The sequence below is a fragment of the Pelodiscus sinensis genome, chromosome 1, assembly GCF_049634645.1.
Source record: "Pelodiscus sinensis isolate JC-2024 chromosome 1, ASM4963464v1, whole genome shotgun sequence".
NCBI lineage: Eukaryota > Metazoa > Chordata > Testudines > Trionychidae > Pelodiscus > Pelodiscus sinensis.
In genome coordinates, this window is record NC_134711.1 from 74,059,213 (window position 1) to 74,078,303 (window position 19,091).

The window sequence follows — 19,091 nt, forward strand, 5'->3', positions numbered from 1 at the left end:
ATACTACCAAAAGCTTCATTGTTGACTGAACAGAAATGTTTTCTCTACCTATTATTAACTTTTGCAAGAATATGACTCACCAACAAATGGAAGAATGTGCATGTCACTACACCTTCAGGTTTCATTTCAGTAGTCTCTTCATACAAGATTAATGAGAAATTTCAAAACATGAGAGTAGTACAAGCCCATCCTGGTCAATTATAGCAGATATTGTATTACTCCCTGTGTTGAACTTTTATTCCTTAGTTCTATATTAATGTGTAGAAAATTAAAGTAATGTGTAGTCATTAGAAGACACATGATCTTTATAACCCTTTTATTATGTCTTCAGAAATCATGATAAAAAATGTTTTACAATATGTTTAAGATAAGGTGGACCTCAACACATCTACATCTATACATTGATAATTGTTCTAATAAAAATAAAAATGTAGGGAACAAGGGATTATCTTTTTGAGAGAACTTATCTCCAGGTAATTTGGTTTCTTTAGCATAATTCTAATTTCTAAATCAGTGTTTTCAATTTGTGATTCATTATTCTGTCATTATTAAGTTTAAAAAGAGTAATATAAAATATGAATTTGCAAATGGATGTCTACATTAGTAAACCAGTGACAGTGTAATCATGGCAGCCTTTATAATATCAATATGAAGGTCTGCTGAGAGGAATTTCTAGTTGAGTCATAAAGTGAGCTGCAGGTAATATGTCAGTACAATGAGATTACAGATCTCTTCAGTAATCAAGTTTCATCTCGCTAGTTTACCTTTGGTTTTATTACTGCAATCAAAGCCAGACTTTCCTACCAAGGGTAGCCTTTCTGGTAAAGATGGAGACCCAAGACAATCCTATTGCTAATGTCAGAGATGGTATAGGGCAGTGGTCTCCAACCTTTTTAAGCACAAGATCACTTTTCCAATTTAAGTCAAGCCAGGATCTACCTCAGACCCAAATACTCCTGCTCCACCCCTTCTCCAAGGCCCTGCTCCACCCCATTGTCAAGCATCAATGTCCCCCTACCTCTGTCTCCCCCACTCTGTACAACAATCAGGAGTCTCCCGGGTGCGGCTATGGCCAGGAGCAGTAGGGTGGGGCGGGGAAGGGGGGAAGGACAGCTAAAGTGCAGGCACTTGATAGCCTCCCAGCCAAATAAGTCAGGATCACCTGTCTGAGGCTTCAAGATCTACCAGTAGATCTTGATCTACAGGTTGGTGACCACCGGTATAGGAATACATCCATGAGAATAGTTGATCAAAGATTACAAAAGCAGGGTTGGTGAAAAGTCAGTTACGAACATCAATTTCATTTGACCATAATTATTTGTTGCTCATGAAAATTCATGGAAAGAGGTGTTTTAAAAAATAGGCAAAGTGTTAAGAAATAGCTGTTTTGCATCTTTGCATGAAAAGAAACTATTAATAGCTTTGTTATTTGTTAATCATTATTTGTTAATCTTCTGTTTTTCCCGTTTAAAGGCATTTAACCAGGAAGCAGAAACAATTCCACGTGACATAGGTGACCTACCACACTCCCTGAATAATTGACAATGAACAGCCAAACTAATTTTTTCCCCCATCAACAGTTCAGTGAATACAACATCATACAATAGGACTATTTTTGCACGAGTGTTGTTTCATAGTGAAAAATAAACAGATGTGTTAATGAATTAAGAAAACTAAATTTCTAAAACAATAAATTGAATAAATTTGTTTCAGCTACATTCTTCAACCAATTTAGTGAACATTCAGACTAACTTTTTTGTTAGACACGTACAACATCCAATGCACTGGAAGAGTGACTGCTCCCCCCCCCCCTTGTCCACTGCCCCAGATCTGTATGCTGAAAATGCTGCAAGCCAAACTGCATATTGAGGGTATGTCTACATTACAGAGGTTTTTTTTGGAAAAATGGCATTTTTTTCTGAAATTTTTTTTAATTATGTCCACACTGCAATAGTGTTCTTTTGAAAAAAAAACATCGAAAGAACTGAGCGGTTTTTCTGACATTGGTAAACCTCTTTCTATGAAAGAGACACCTTTTTCCAAAAGAGCTCTTGGGAAAGAGGGACAAGAATAGAAAAGAGGAAAAAGCACAGGTGCCCTGGTGGCTATTCCGCCCATAATAATCACAGCTCACATGTGAGATAGCATCCACATTGAATGGACGCTATCTATCGAAAAAGCAGATCGCTTTTTCAATGCACTTTGGCTGTGTGGATGCTCCCTTTTGGAAGAAGTTTTTTCAGAAGATCTCTTCCATAAAAGCTTCTTCCAAAAGAAGGCTTCAGTCTAGACATAGCCTTAGTGATTCAGTAGTGTCATTCTTAAGTTTCAATACTGAACAAACTCTCAGGCATAGCTATAGGAGCTACATACCATCTTTCAGATGATTAGTAAGATAAGCGTCCTGATCACTTATGGTCATTAAAGATCCAATGGCACTTTTCACTAATTCATAGATAGTAGTTCTGGTCTCACAGCCAAATCTCAGTTTCAGTGCTTATTTTCTGCTTCCCTAAAATTCCTTATCTGGTTTCAGTTGGATATAGTGTTCTCTTACTTATGATTTGAAATGATGGTACAATGTTGCTTTGTATGCATTTTAACAGCTTCTCTACTCCAACTCAGATAAGTATATTTCCTTGGTGCAAGATATAATCCCCAGATATGTTTCAGAAGCACACTGAAGTCCTTCAGAATGAATAGTGATAGAAATGTAGCCGAGTTAGTCTGGTGGAGCTGAAACAAAATACAGGATTATGTAGCACTTTAAAGACTAACAAGATGGTTTATTAGATGATGAGCTTTCGTGGGCCAGACCCACTTCCTCAGATCAAATAGTGGAAGAAAATAGTTACAACCATATATACCAAAGGATACAATTAAAAAAATGAACACATGTGAAAAGGACAAATCAAATTTCAGAACAGAGGGGGATCCGGTGGGGAGGGGGGGAAAGGTAAATGTCTGTTAATGATATTAGAGGTGGGGAAAGGTAGATGTCTGTGAGCTAATGGTATTAGAGGTGATTATTGGGGAAGCTATCTTTGTAATGGGTAAGATAGCTAGAGTCTTTGTTGAGACCCCCGCGTAGAGTGTCGAATTTTAGCATGAATGACAGCTCAGAGGATTCCCTTTCAACTGCACTTGAAAGGGAATCCTCTGAACTGTCATTCATGTTAAAATTCGACACTCTACGCGGGGGTCTCAACAAAGACTCTAGCTATCTTACCCATTACAAAGATAGCTTCCCCAATAATCACCTCTAATACCATTAGCTCACAGACATTTACCTTCCCCCCCCCCCCCGATTCCCCTTTTGTGCTGAAATTTGATTTGTCCTTTTCATATGTGTTCATTTTTTTAAATTGTATCCTTTGGTATATATGGTTGTGACTGTTTTCTTCCACTATTTGATCTGAGGAAGTGGGTCGGGCCTACGAAAGCTCATCATCTAATAAACCATCTTGTTAGTCTTTAAAGTGCTACATAGTCCTGTATTTTGTTTCTTCAGAATGAAGTGTGCATAATGATTGCAAATTCTGATAGTATTTTCTTAGTGTGTCAGGATTAGTTTCTGTTAATTTTTTCAGCAGCTTCAGGAAACTTTGCTTGTTAGTAGTGATTAAGGATTGGCCTTAGAGGGGATGAGGAAGCTGCTGCCTTGGCTGTGCTGATTCCTCTGTGAACCGACTATTCATACAGCTGGATGTGTGCATTCTTTTGAACTGCTTACTCAGAGAAGGAATGAGCCCTGATCAGTCTATAAACTGCAATGGAGGTAATACCATGCATGGATTCAATTATACTCATCCAACCATTCAGCAGTTCTTGTTTGTTAACAAAGTTTTGCAATTGAAAGGGCTCAGTCTCTGACTCTAATCTAATGATTTCCCGCTCCACAACTTTCCCCTTCCTTCCAGAGGACATCTGAGCCCTCCAGTTTATGCTGTTCCTGAATGACCAAAGCAGACGATTGTCAGAGGGATAGCTGGGTTAAAGCAGATTATTAATCCCTAGGAATGGCCTTGCACTATACTTAATTTAGATCCAAGTCTGTTGATACAACCATGAACAAAATATAGCATTCACTTTCTAGCAGCTAATGAAAGTTTGATCATTTATAAGAGGTTTCAAGGCTTTCGAAGCATGGAATTTTTGATTGAGAGAGGAGAAAAGCCTCTTTGTAAAAGTGGTTAAACTCCAGCCCTATGAGGTGAAGAGTGCAAATATAACAGTGGTTTCCAGGAATTTAGTAAAAATGAATCATCTGAAAAACCACATTTAGACTATAGTAGTGGTATAGTTGGCTTCCTGAAGAGATGTAGGCTGGAGATTGTGGGTTGATGGATGCCAGAGTGTCAACGAATGAATGGGTTTGATCATTGTAGAGTTCGAATGACAAATCCTGGATGTATCATTCAATTTTTTAAATCAACAGAAAAGTCAACAGTCCCTAGTGACTGGCTGGACAAACAAGAAGAATCTTTTCAAAAGTCTGGATCACAAAAGAGAGTGTTTTCTAAGTTACATTTTGGTAGATGTATTTCTGTAAGTGGATAAGGTCCAAATTTAAAAGATTCGCTTTGAGTGAAGACCTAAACAACACTTGAGAAAAATACAGTAGGATGAAGTTTTTCAATGACATTAACACCAAATTAATTCAATAATTATGTATTATTAAATACATGTTGTCCGTATTGCACGGTATGAAGTCCAAAAATGGAGCTTAGGTTCACAAACCCTAAGTACAGTAAAACTCCAATAGTCCGGCACTCCTGATAGTCCGGCATCAAAATGGCAAGAGCCTAGTGAGTGAGCTTCGGCAAAAAATGAGTCACAAGGTAACAGCGGCAGCAGCTGAACTGAGCAAAAAGGGTAAAAAAGGCTTAAAAAACTAAAACATTACAGTATACTGTATACAGTATGTACAATAAAAAGGGTTAAGAACACTTTATACAGTATATATATATATAATGTATACAGTATAATGTATACAGCTTATAGTACCTCCTGATCGTCCGGCATATCTGATAATCTGGCACCACCTAGGTCCCATAGGTTCCAGATTATCAGAAATCTACTGTAATACAATGGAGTTGACATTTGTGTGGTTTACATTTTTCATTTTGGAGTTGTTCTGCACATGTTCTGTTGGGACCTTGAAATATTTCAGATCATTATAGATGATTCAGAACCACAAAAAAATCATGAATTCCAGTCTGCATTTTTAATTCAACAATTATGCTGAGAGAAGGGAGCTGAGGTTTCAGTAATGTCAACAAACATGTAATTAGTGTTAATTTATGGTGTGACACACACTAATATTATTCCCAGTTTACAGTCCTTTATAGCACTCCGTATGCTAACAAAATTCTCACTAAAGTCACTAAGAAAATTTCTCAGAATGATTGGAGCTGCACGGGATCCTTATATATGTGATATAAAGGGTGATATTTTTCAAAAGTTATGGTGATTGTTTTTCTACAATACACAGGTCTTTTTGAAATTCCCATGTATTTTCTTCTAAAATGCATTCAAAATGTTTTGTCTTGATGCTGCTTAGTGGTGGAAAAAATGTATCTTCCAACAAACACATTTGTTTCAGGATTTGCAAGAGCTATACCTTCTCAGTATAATTTTTCCATCAATTATAATAACTGATGTATAGTACTGAGTGAACGACATCCACAGGATTTTGATAGGTTATGTAAGGTGGTACAAAGGATAGCATAAACATGTTGTTCTCTTTGGAGAACAGAATTGCAACTTTGCCATGTGCTGAGAATGAATTTAAGAAAAGCTGTTGTGAACAATAACTCAGTAATCCGCCAGGATGAATGTTAGTTCCTTTCTCTGCTACTAGGTGGTTATTAGGGAGCTATTTTCAGATACAGGGTCATACAGGCCCCATTTTCTCCATGTCATTGAGTTCAGCCTTTACCATCAGCAGTTAGAGTGGGTCCTATACTGCAGAAGCCTTTGGATGGTGCAAAGTTACATAGACACAGTGGGCTCGTCTACATTGGCCCCTTTTCCGGAAGGGGCATGTTAATTTCAGAGATCGTAATAGGGAAATCCACGGGGGATTTAAATATCCCCTGCGGCATTTAAATAAAAATGTCCACCGCTTTTTTCCGGCTTTTAGAAAAGCCGGAAAAGAGCATCTACACTGGCCCCGATCTTCCGGAAAAAGCACCCTTTGAAGTAGGAATAAGATCCTCCGGGAAAGGGTGCTTTTCCCGAAGGATCGGGGCCAGTGTAGAGGCTCTTTTCCGGCTTTTCTAAAAGCCGGAAAAAAGCGGCGGACATTTTTATTTAAATGCCGCGGGGGATATTTAAATCCCCCGCGGATTTCCCTATTACGATCTCTGAAATTAACATGCCCCTTCCGGAAAAGGGGCCAGTGTAGACGTAGCCAGTGTGTGTCTAGACTACAGGGTTTTGTCGACAAAAGTGGACTTTTGTTGACAAAACTATACCTGCATCTACACTACTACCAAGTTCTGTCGACATAACGTCGACATAACTTGGCAGTTTTGTCAATGGCGGTAAACCTCATTCTACGAGGAATAACGTCTTTTGTCGACAGTTCTACCAACAGAAGGCGTTATGGCATCTATAGTGTCCTTTGCGTCTACACTCTCACGTCAACAAAGCAGCTTGTCAACAAAAGCCTGCAGTCTAGATGTACCCACACAGTCTCAAGTCCCCCAACATGAGTACAGATAGCACTGTAGATGGCAAGGCAGAATAATCCAGTAAAGACACCTGAAGAAAATGGGTATGTATGTGCCTTCTGTCTACACTGCTATTTTTATTATGCCTTCCACACACGCAAACCCTTTTTCTCTTCACAAGAAAAGATTCCAACGGTGGGGAAAAGGGTCTGGCAGCTTTTCACTGTAGTAGGCTTCTCCTCCACAGAGAAAGTCTCTGATGTGTGTGAGCAGCAGCAAAAGAAAGCCTGCTCCCTATGATTGGCGTCTTCTCCTCTGCAAGAAAAGGCTCCAGCAGTGGAGAAGCTTCCACAATCCTCCTCTGTCAGAGGGAAAAACTCCAAGCAGCGGGAAAGACTCTGGAATGGGAGGTGCATGGCTGAAATCATTCCCTGCTACCTCTTCTCTGCCACAGCCTTTCACTGACCCATGTAGCTATGCACTTCAGTGTTGACACAACTTGCTTTTCACTGCAGCATTTAGTTGTGCAATACACTACATGGCACTGACAGTGGTGTGTAGTAAAGATACAGGCTGGCTACGTCTACACTGGCCCCTTCTTCGGAAGAGGCATGCTAATTTAGAACTTTGGAATAGGGAAATCCGCGGGGGATTTAAATATCCCCTGCGGGATTTAAATAAACATGGCCGCCGCTTTTTTTCCAGCTTGGGGAAAAGCCGGAAAAGAGCATCCAGACTAGCGCGATCCTCCAGAATAAAGCCCTATTCCGGAGGATTTCTTATTCCTACTTGCAAGAGATCCTCCGGAAAAGGGCTTTATTCCGGAGGATCGCGCCAGTCTGGACGCTCTTTTCCGGCTTTTCCCCAAGCCGGAAAAAAAGCAGCGGCCATGTTTATTTAAATCCCGCGGGGGATATTTAAATATCCCCCACGGATTTCCCTATTCCAAAGTTCTAAATTAGCATGCCTCTTCCGAAGAAGGGGCCAGTGTAGATGTAGCCGCTTAGTTTCAATGGCTTTGGCTGTCTACATTTGTGCTGGAAGATGTTTCCAAGCTAGTGTAAATTGTAAATGTACCTACACTAGCTCTACCCAAACAAAAGAACCAGAAATAGAAGTGTGGTCAGAGTACCATACATTTTGACTCGGGTTAGCCCATACTTAGGGGTCCACTCTGCTACATTTACACATGCTACTATGGCCACTCTGCTACATTTAGGGGCTAATTCAAGGAAAGCTAGCATGGGTATACCTACCCTAGCTGGAACTCCCACATCTCAGTTCAAATGTTCAATGTAGCCTATGCGGGGAGCCTGTCAGAATAGAATATGTCTGTATTCAATTATGAATTCTCTTTTTAGTATATGTTGAAAACTAATCTGAACTTTTCCAAGGCAAGCCTATTGTGTTGCATTTCAGACGCATGTCTAGCCTGGAAAGATGTTTGACACCTTGTAGAAGGACTATTGTTGAAAGCCCCCAAAACCACAATTTAGAACTATGGAATAGGAATGACTTAGCTACAGCTTTCGCTTCTACCCCCATGGAACAATGTTTTATTCTACACAGGTGTCTACACAGGTGGGGGGAAGCATGACTGGTAGATCTGAAGCTTCTCAGGGCACAGAAACAGAAGCCTTCTTTAAGAGCAGAGCTCTGATCTGTGCAAGAGGCAAAACATTATCCTCATAAGGAGGGCCTTCAGGGTAAATGTCAGAAAAAACTCTGCCCAGTCTGAAATGCGGAGAGACCATGGAATCCTAGAAAGAGTAAGTTCAAATGGGGAGGAGAGAGTGCCTCTCAGGAGTTCTGTTATTTTCAAAAATCTGCAGCTCCTGAGTGCTATAAGAATAAGTGTCTAGGGATGAAAAAAACCTCCTTTGCTAAGCTTGCATTCCTTGCCTCAGTGTCACATTGTCTCAACTAACACAGCTATGCCTCTGATAACTGTCTCTGAGGGGGTTGGAAGGTTGGCAGTCCTACTCAAGGATTGTCCTGGAATCTCCAGAAATTAATGATTATGCTTTAATTAAAGATTCTGTCATGTGATTAAACCTCCAGGAATGCATCCAACCAAAACTGATTAAACTAATAGCCCACAGTGACCACTGCCTGGGGGAAACTCTAGCAGAGCTCCAGAGGCCTCAGACACAGATTTTTTGGTTGGACGGTCCAAAGGAATGTCAATAGACATCACATCTGAGCCTGGCAGTGTGTCCTAGAGCCACATAGCTAGAAACAATGACGAGACTCTAACCAGGCCCAGTTGGCTTGGAAACACATGGGATTCAGGAACTGAGCCCATTCACAGCAGACTAGTAACTAAACAATAGCGTCCTTGGTTCATTTCTAACAGGCAGAAATAGGGTTTGAGGAAAATATTCACTAGAAATAATATTTTTCAGCTCTGTAAAGTGCAGGCTAGCATGAAACTCTGAAAAACAAAAATTTCTGTGGCTTGTGTAATAGATCCTTTGGTTTATGAATATAAAGAACATTTTTTAAATTTTACATTGCTTGCTTTCTTAGAATTTATAACAATGCTCCACCCAATTCCCTAGGCATATGTACCCACTCTCATTATAATTATATTTAGGGTCTTTGTCCTATCAGCTCAATCTTCTTGAGTTTCACCAGATCCACCCAAATCCCCAAACTTATCACACGTACTATAGCCCTGAAGGGGGAGGGGTGGCAGAGGGCAGGGGGCACCACAACCCAGATGACTAACAAGTTAGGGTTTGGTGAACTTGGACTTGATCCCCAAAGACCATTGCAACAAATGGAAAGACACCCATTGACTCAATGGACTTTAGAGATAAAATAATGGCAATGAACTGAGGGATGCTTTAGTGTACAAGGCATAACATCGGGAGTTAGGAGAACTGGGATTAATACCTGGTTCAGCTATAGACTTCCTGTGTGATCTAGGGCAAGTCTTTTAGTCTCACCATACTTCATTTATTCAGATGTAAACGGAGATGACAATATTTCCTTTCTTATACTCTTTTTCTACTTTCTCAGTTTGGACTGTAAGCTCCTTGGGACTCGACTGTCATTTACTATGTGTATGTATGCAGGTTTGTCATAATCAGGAGTGCTGACCAGCACTTGGTGACCAAGGGTACGTCTACACTACAGCGCTAGTTCGAACTAACTTAGTTCGAATTAGTTAATTCGAACTAAGCTAGTTCGAACTAACGCATCTAGAACTAAAAACTAGTTCGAACTAGCGTTTTGCTAGTTCGAACTAGCAAGTCCACATTGAGTGGACTCTGAACAGGGCTTAAGGATGGCCGGAAGCAGTGCCGGCAGGGCATAAAAGGAGGACTTAGAGCATGGAGATGCTGTCTCAGGCTAGCCGAGGGCTGCGCTTAAAGGGTCCCGACCCCCACCCCGGACACACAGTTCTAAGGGGTGCCCCGCTTGCAAAGAAGTTCTGGCTTGGATTGCCCGGAGTGCCCACACTCAGCACATCACAGCACTCGGCCATCAGCCCGGCTGCACTTGCCGCAGGCTGCCATCTGGGGAGAGGGGGCAATCGGGGGGCTGCAGGAGAGCTTCCACCCCCAGAAGCCCGCAGAGACAGCCCAGTCCTCCCCATCGGGGGCTCGTACCCCATTCCTCCCTCACCTCCTTCCACTTACCCTTCCCTAGCCCCCCTTCTTATTGATGTACAAAATAAAGATAACGTTTCTTCCAACATTGACTCTGTCTTTATTGAACAAAACTGGGGGAGACTGGGAAAAGGAGGTGGGAGAGGGGAAGAGAAAGACTGGGAGAGGGGAGGGCAACTAACATGATCAGGGGTTGGGAACAGGTCCCAGATGAAGAGAGGTTACAGAGACTGGGACTGTCCAGCTTAGAAAAGAGGAGACGGAGCGGGGACAGGATAGAGGTCTCTAAAAGCAGGGGTTGGGTGGAGAGGGTGCATTCAGAAAAGTTCTTCCTGAGTTCCCATAAAGAAGGACTAGAGGACACCAAAGGAAAGGAATGGGTAGCAGGCTTGAAACTAGTAAGAGAAAGTTGTTGTTGTTGTTGACAAAGCAAATAGTTAACCTGCGGAACTCCTTGCTGCAGGAGGCTGTGAAGGCTACAACTAGAACAGAGTTGAAAGGGAAGTGAGATCAAGTCATGGAGGTTGGGTCCATGGAGTGGTATTAGCCAGGGGGTAGGAGTGGTGTCCCTGCCCAAAGTTTGTGGAAGGCTGGAGAGGGATGGCACGAGACAAATGGCTTGGTCACTGTCTTCGGTCCATCCCCTCCAGGGTCCCTAGGGTTGGCCGCTGTCGGCAGACAGGCTACTGGGCTAGATGGACCTTTGGTCTGACCCAGGACGGCCATTGTAAGCTCAGGGCTCAGGGTCGGGGGTCTCAGTGGACCCCCTTGATTTTCATGCACACCTGGTCCTGGGTGGCCAGGCTGGCAGCTCTCCTGCCCTAGACGGTCACTTTCCTGTGCCTAGTGCGGAGATCGTGGACGAGGTCCACGATGTCCGCACTAGCCCAGGAAGGTGCCCGCCTCTTGCGGTCCAGGGCAAGCTCCCGGGAGCCGCCAGCCTGGTCCCGGCAAGAGGGGGTGGGCTGGGGGGCATCGGGTGGGTGGCTCTGTGCCGTGCCAGGTGCAGGGTCTGCTGGCTGGGTGCTGGCAGGCTTGCACCTGGCACGGGCACCGTAGCCAGCCCGTGCCCCTTTAAGGGGTCCGGGGCCGGGAGGGGGGCATAGAGTTTCCCTGGTGTTGGCCAGAGTGGCCACCAGGGAAACCTGGGGAGGGCTAGCCTCCCACTAGTTCGAACTAAAGGGCTACACAGCCCTTAGTTCGAACTAGCTAGTTCGAACTAGGCGTTAGTCCTCGTAAAATGAGGTTTACCTAGTTCGAACTAAGCGCTCCGCTAGTTCGATTCAAATTCGAACTAGCGGAGCGCTAGTGTAGCACCTATTAAAGTTAGTTCGAACTAACGTCCGTTAGTTCGAACTAACTTTGTAGTGTAGACATACCCCAAGGGATTAACTCAGGTGCCTGGCAAGGTATCAGGTGGTCAGCCAATAACAATGCAGATAGTAATTTTAAACTGGAAAAGAGGGGTTTTTCTCTTTCTCTTCTTTGTCTGAGATTCAGAGCAGTTTCTCCCAGGTATTAAGCGAGACGGGAAATGCTTCTCTCTCCAAGAACAGACTTCTTAAAATGTGTAAGTAGGGAAAAGTTTAGGTAGTCCATCAGGGTTTATTGTTTTCCTTTTTGGGGGATTTGGAAATAATGTCTAAGCTTGCTAAGTGTTTTTTTTTCTTTTGTAACTAAGCCTTACAACCCAGGGTTTTTCCCCTGAGTATATCTAATGGTGGCTTCTTTCATCTAGCCAATTTACTATGTTTGCAACTGTAGTTTTGTTTAGATAATAAAAGTTTTTTTTTCTAATTAACTGGTATTGGTTGATTAGGCACTGGTTAGGACTCAGTGCCTAGTTACAAGGACAGAGTCCATTCTTGTCTGTGGGATTCTCTCTGGTTTTCCCAACTCCAAGTAAAACGGAGGTTGGAGCAGGAGAAGCGTTTTACCTTAGGGAGGGGATTTCCCAAGTGATCTCTTCCCTGATTTTCTTGGTTGGGTGGTGGCAGTGGGTCCCCCAAAATATGGGTATTAGGATTTTGTGGGGAAAGTTTTTATACCAGAGCCTGTAGAGGCAAAGTTTTGGAGTGCTCTTGCAGGCCCCCAAGTTCTGCATTCATTGTGCCAGAGTGGGGAACCGCCTTGACAAGATTGGACCTCCATGGTCCAGCACCACTGGGACTTGGCCAGTCCCAAAGAAGGAAATTTGCTAGATCAGGAAAGGTCCCTTGCCACCCGTCTCCCAGTACTCCACTAGCTATGTTCCTTACCTAAGCCAGAAACCTTATCCCCACAGCTCCTGGCTGCGCTGCTGGATCCCATTTCTGAGGGGCTCCCCACACTGCCTGAGCCCCCTGCAGAAGGGCTCCTTGTGCTACTGGAGCTTCCTGCTGTGGGTCTCCTGGCTGCACCGCCAAAGCCCCCTGCTGCTGGGCTCCCTATTACACTGTGGGACTCGTCCCACACCACCTGAGCCCCCTACTATGGGACTCCCAACCGGCCACCCTGGCCCTGGGTTCTTTAGTCCAGGAATATCTGTCATCTGGAACCTGACCAGAGAGTCCTGGTTTAGAGACATACAATCTATGGTACATAACACTGCAGAACAAGGTTCTCATTTTTTATATATTGCACAACAATAATGGTCATTATCATTATTAACTCCACAGTTGAGAATTAGAATGGATATTTTAATATTTTTGGGAAAACAGCATTCCAGATCAGGATAAAATATCTACATTTTCCATGGAATAACATTTCTGTGAAGATAAAACAACCAACAAGTATAACAAAACATTTCACTTTTATTTTGATATTTTAAAGTATATTAACATTTTAGTTTGTATGCTTATATTTTGAAATTAGGGTTTAAAACTATTTTGAAATGATAATATACAAATATAATTTGTGATTTGGTGTTGTAATTGCTATAGGATTTGGTACTTGGTTGGTTCATTGCTGATAATTGGCCACTGATATTCTAGCTGGTCATTTGTAATTGGCATTCTACTTGATATAGTTGCTGTACTCTAATGTATATAACTTAGCCAGAAGAAGCAGGGATGGTGTTTCTAGCCTTGGTTTGCCAGAATCCGGGAATGAGCAACAGGAGATCGCCTGTTATTATCATTACTTGATGATTACTTGTTGTTGTTGTTGTTGTTTTTCTTTCTGGGGTGCCTGGAATAAAAGGCACTGGGTTAGATGGACATTTGGTCTGACTCACTATGTTTATTCTTATAATTAATATACAGATTTATATTTATATTTGAATAAAGTCATTTTGAAATGAAAACCAAATATTTTTTTTTTTATTTTTCAAAACAATGTCATTTAATTTCACATGTTCCCACAGAACTTTTTTATATTGAATCAACATTTCAGTGGAAAAATATTCTGCTGGAAAATTTTGACCAGCACTTCTGAGAATGTGTGGCATCTAACCTCTGCATAATTAAGTTATGGTATTATTAGCTAATAGGCTTTACTACCTCAACAGCCATTTTGACACACAAGGATATAAATGATCTCTTTCCAGGATCCAAATCACATAGCCATTTCTAGGTCCACAACAAACTTTTATATTGCAACTAGAAATTAGAGCACAGGTGTAAATTTCTTCCTGTGAGAAACACTGCACCAAATATACCCGTTAACAAGCAAACATACAGCCCTCTTGCACCATCCATAGTTTCCACATAATCTTAAACTGTAGACCTATTTACAATCCACTGCTGTAATCTAATCTTGAGGTGACACTGGTGCATATGAATGTGTCAAAATGAGCATCCAAAAGACAAGATTGCTATAAAAGAAAAAGTTTAAAAGAGAAACCAGATATGCAAAAACAGTCTATGGGTAGATAGCACAACCCCTAAGTTATGAGCCTGAGTAACAAAAGCCAGGGTATTTTTTCTCAGTTGAAGGTGCTGATAACTCTTGACATTTTTTCCAGCTGTCCTGCCCCCAGCATAACCTCAGCCTTCTCTAGACTGAGTCACAGACTTACAGCCAACTCCCTTTCATTCAACACTTGAGCTAGCAGGAAATTGCATAAATTGATCAACTGGACCAGCTGTTTCCAATGAAATAGAGATATAGAGCTCTGAGTGTTATCCCCTCTTGGATATACTGAAGTTCACACTATCTCACCAATATGTTAAATCCGAGGGATGATATGATAGAAGCCGAGTCCACACAAAAGAAATCTCTAAACAGATGAGTAATTGCTCAATACTATCCTCTGGGTTTTATCTCTGCAGGGACAATTTACACTACTTTTAAAGATGTAGCTAACTGCATTTTCTCTGATGACAATGATGTCTATTAGCCTATTAATACATTCAGTTAATAGAAATTATATATGCAATACAGTGGAATAATGGACCTCACCGTATTCAGAACATATGTAGGACTAGATGCTGATTCAGGAAATTATAAACTATATAAAAGGTAATAGCCTGGATCCCTAGGCTAGAGTGTATTCATCTAAAGAAGGCACTGTTCTCAACCAAAGCATAGCTTCCCAGTCTATAAGAAGAGTCAAATAAAAGCATATCTTAATGCGTCTCCAATATTATACCTAGAAAGTCACAAGAACATAGGAAATCATGCAGATGAGAACAGTCTTCTGTCTAATCTAGTATCCCATCTCTGGTAGTGGCAAGTAACAACTACTTCCAAGAAAGAAACCCAGCAGTAAGCAGATGTACTTAGGCTACCCCATAGGAAAATTTCTTTCTAGCCCTCATTAATTAGAGGTTCACTTATTCCCCAAAGCATAAGGATTATTTCACATGATTCTTGTTTAATTTATAAAAATATTTGTTATTTATATCTCTGAAAACTATTGTTATCCATATAATGTCTATTTTTTGTCTGATGTGGTCTTGGCATGAATAACTTGTGGTAAGGAAGCTCCACTGTTTAATTGTGCAAAAGAGCATTTTCTTTTATCAAGTTTTGAATTTGTCAATTCTAAATTCCTTTTGAAGTCTTCTTAAATACTGTACAGGTGAAGAGAAGCTCCATATCTACAGGTATGTCTACACTACCACCCTAGTTCGAACTAGGGTGGTTAATGTAGTCATACAAACTTGCAAATGAAGCCCGGGATTTGAATTTCCCGGGCTTCATTTGCATGTTGCTGGGAGCCGCCATTTTTAAATGTCCGCTAGTGTGGACTCCGTGCCCGCGGCTACACACGGCACGAACTAGATAGTTCAGACTAGGCTTCCTATTCTGAACTATCTAGTTCTTGCCGCGTGTAGCCATGGGCACGGAGTCCACACTAGCGGACATTTAAAAATGGCGGCGTCCAGCAACATGCAAATGAAGCCCGGGAAATTCAAATCCTGGGCTTCATTTGCAAGTTCGTATGACTACATTAACCACCCTAGTTCGAACTAGGGTGGCAATGTAGACATACCCTACCTTCTTCATGTTATTCATTATTTGTATGATTTCATCAGTGAATTTTTATTGAGTTCCATCTTCACGTTATCTCTTTCACGAGGGGCACATCTACAGAGGAGGTAGAAGTATCCAGAAATAGTTACCCCACGTCTTTTGAACTATCATCTTTCGAGATAGGTCTCGAAATAGCAGACACACTATTTTGGCATTCCTGTACCCCTCATTCCATGAGGGGTAAGGGATGTCTCAAAATAGTATGTTATTTTGAAATTTGGCACTGTGTAGACATGCCAAATTTCAAAATACGCTATTTTGAAATTCAGTTGAGTTTAGGGTTCTGTGTGGACACACCCTAGGGGAAAAAAACCACAACACCTCTTTAATTCCATTTTAAATTTTGTTTGCTGCAACAGATCATCTTTAGCACTCTCAAATATAGTTTTTTCTTTCATTTATTTTTTGTTGTCAAAGTCTGGATGGTCTTAAATAGGTTTTTATTTAATATCTGTTATGATGTATTATGTCTGGACATATTAAAGTTGTCATTATGAACTATACTGTGATATATCTTTCCATTGTTTTAGGGTTTATATATCTCTTATATTTGTCAGGCAGAAAACACAAAATTAATAAGGAGTAAGATACTACAGTGGTAAATGTAACTTTATAATTAACATACACCTTTTTAATAACATTATTGCTGTTAACTTCTTTAGCCTCAGGAAAAAAAATCAAATAAAATTCTAGATTAAAACTCCAGGAGGCTGTTGGTCATGTTAAACAATGGAAAAAATATCAACATATATATACACTGACTTTCCATGCAGGTTCATATAAAAATGAATAGTTTGGGCTTCATGTGGAACAAAAGATTGCTTCCTGAGAAACAGCTTTTTGCAGACTCTCAACACCTTCTGAGAATTCTCTCGTTTTCTGCTCTCAATCAGCTCTTCATAAACTTTGGGAAATGAACATATGGGTCTGTAATCTTGAAGGGAAAAAATCCAAAGCAGAAATTACCAATGGACGATATGGTTAAAGAACAAACACAGCAAAACAACGTATTTAAATAAAGCAGTGAGGCACAGACATTTACTTGGAATAGACTAAAATAAACTTTTTTTGTAACCTGTTTGGTAATTATGAAAGGATTTTATTTCTAATAGGGTATGACCGATTTTTATACAAAGTCCAAAATTTTCCAAAATACTTATATTGACCTGAAGCAAAATGCAGGACAATGTAGCGCTTTAAAGACTAACAAGATGGTTTATTAGATGATGAGTTTTCGTGGGCCAGACCCACTTCCTCAGATCAAATAGTGGAAGAAAGTAGTCACAACCATATATACCAAAGGATACAATTAAAAAAAATGAACAAATATGAAAAGGACAAATCACATTGCAGAACAGGAGGGGAATGCGGGGGGGGGGAAGGAAGGAAGGTAAGTGTCTGTGAATTGATGATATTTCTGGATTTCTATATACACAGCTTCCGCAACAACGCACAGACTGACATTATTCGCAAACGACAACAAGCGACACACAATCTTAGCCGCGCTGAACACCATGCCATCCAGAGTCTCAAAAACAACCTGGACATTGTAATCAAACCAGCTGACAAAGGGGGTGCTGTAGTCATTATGAATAAGGCCGACTATAACCAGGAGGCAACCAGACAACTCTCGAACACCACATTTTACAAACCTCTCCCCTCTGATCCCACCTTGGACTACCAAAAGAAACTACACTGTCTCCTTAAAAGCCTCCCCACAGCTACTCGGGAACAAATCCTCACAGAATCACCTTCTGACCCCCGACCAGGATTGTTCTATCTACTTCCCAAGATCCATAAACCTGGGCACCCTGGACGTCCCATCATCTCTGGTATTGGCACGCTCACTACTGGTCTATCCAGCTATGTAGACACTCTTCTCAAACCCTTCGTAACCAATACCCCCAGCTATCTCCGAGACACTACTCACTTCCTAAGGAAACTACAAAACATCGATAACCTCCCCAATAATACCATCCTTGCCACCATGGATGTAGAAGCTCTATATACCAACATCCCACATGAAGACGGATTTCAAGCAATTAGAAACACTATCCCAGAGGACACTACTGCCAACCTGATAGCAGACCTATGTAACTTTGTTCTCACCCACAATTATTTCCAGTTTGAGAACAACTTATACCTCCAGATCAGCGGCACAGCCATGAGTACACGCATGGCCCCACAGTATGCTAACATCTTTATGGCTGACCTAGAACAACGTTTCCTCAAATCCCGTCCCCTTTCACCCCTCCTCTACCTACGGTACATCAATGACATCTTTATGATCTGGACGCATGGCCAAGAAACACTGGAGATATTCCACAGAGATTTCAACAACCTACACCCCACCATCAACCTCAGCCTGGACCATTCTACACGAGAGATCCACTTCCTGGACACCACCATACAAATCAACAATGGAAAATTAGACACCACTCTCTACAGAAAACCCACCGACTCATACAGTTACCTACATGCATCCAGCTCCCATCCAGAACACACGACACGATCCATCGTCTATAGCCAAGCCCTTCGATACAACCGCATCTGCTCTAATCCCACTGACAGAGACCAGAAGCTTCAGGATCTCTACCAAGCATTTATAAATCTCAACTACCCACCCAGAGAAATAAAAAAGCAAATTGAAAGAGCCAGACGAATACCTAGAAACCATCTACTTCAAGACAGACCCAAGAAAACCAACAATAGAACACCACTTGTCATCACCTACAACCCCCAACTTAAACCTGTCCAACACATTATCAATAAACTACAGCCTATATTGGAACAGGATACCATACCCAAAGAGGCTCTGGGAGACAGACCCATAGTCTCCTATAGACAACCACCTAACCTCAAGATGATTCTTACCAACCACCACAGGACATACCACACTAACACCAACCCTGGTACCTTCCCTTGCAACAAACCCCGTTGTCAGCTTTGTCCACATATTCATTCTGCTGATACCATTATTGGACCTAACCAAGTGAGTTATAAGATCAAGAACACATATTCCTGCGCATCCAGAAATATAATCTATGCTATCATGTGCCGAAAGTGTCCGTCTGCTATGTACATTGGACAAACATATCAGACACTTCGCCAAAGGATTAATGCCCACAAAACAGATATCAGACAAGATCACAAAGAGAAAACAGTTTCTTGCCATTTTAACCAGAAAGGATACTCTCTCAATGACTTAACCACCTGCATTCTGCTACAAAGACCTTTTACATCTGCACTTGCAAGGGAATCCTCTGAACTGTCATTCATGTTAAAATTCGACACTTTCCAACAAGGACTTAACAAACATTTGAACTATCTCACCCATTAC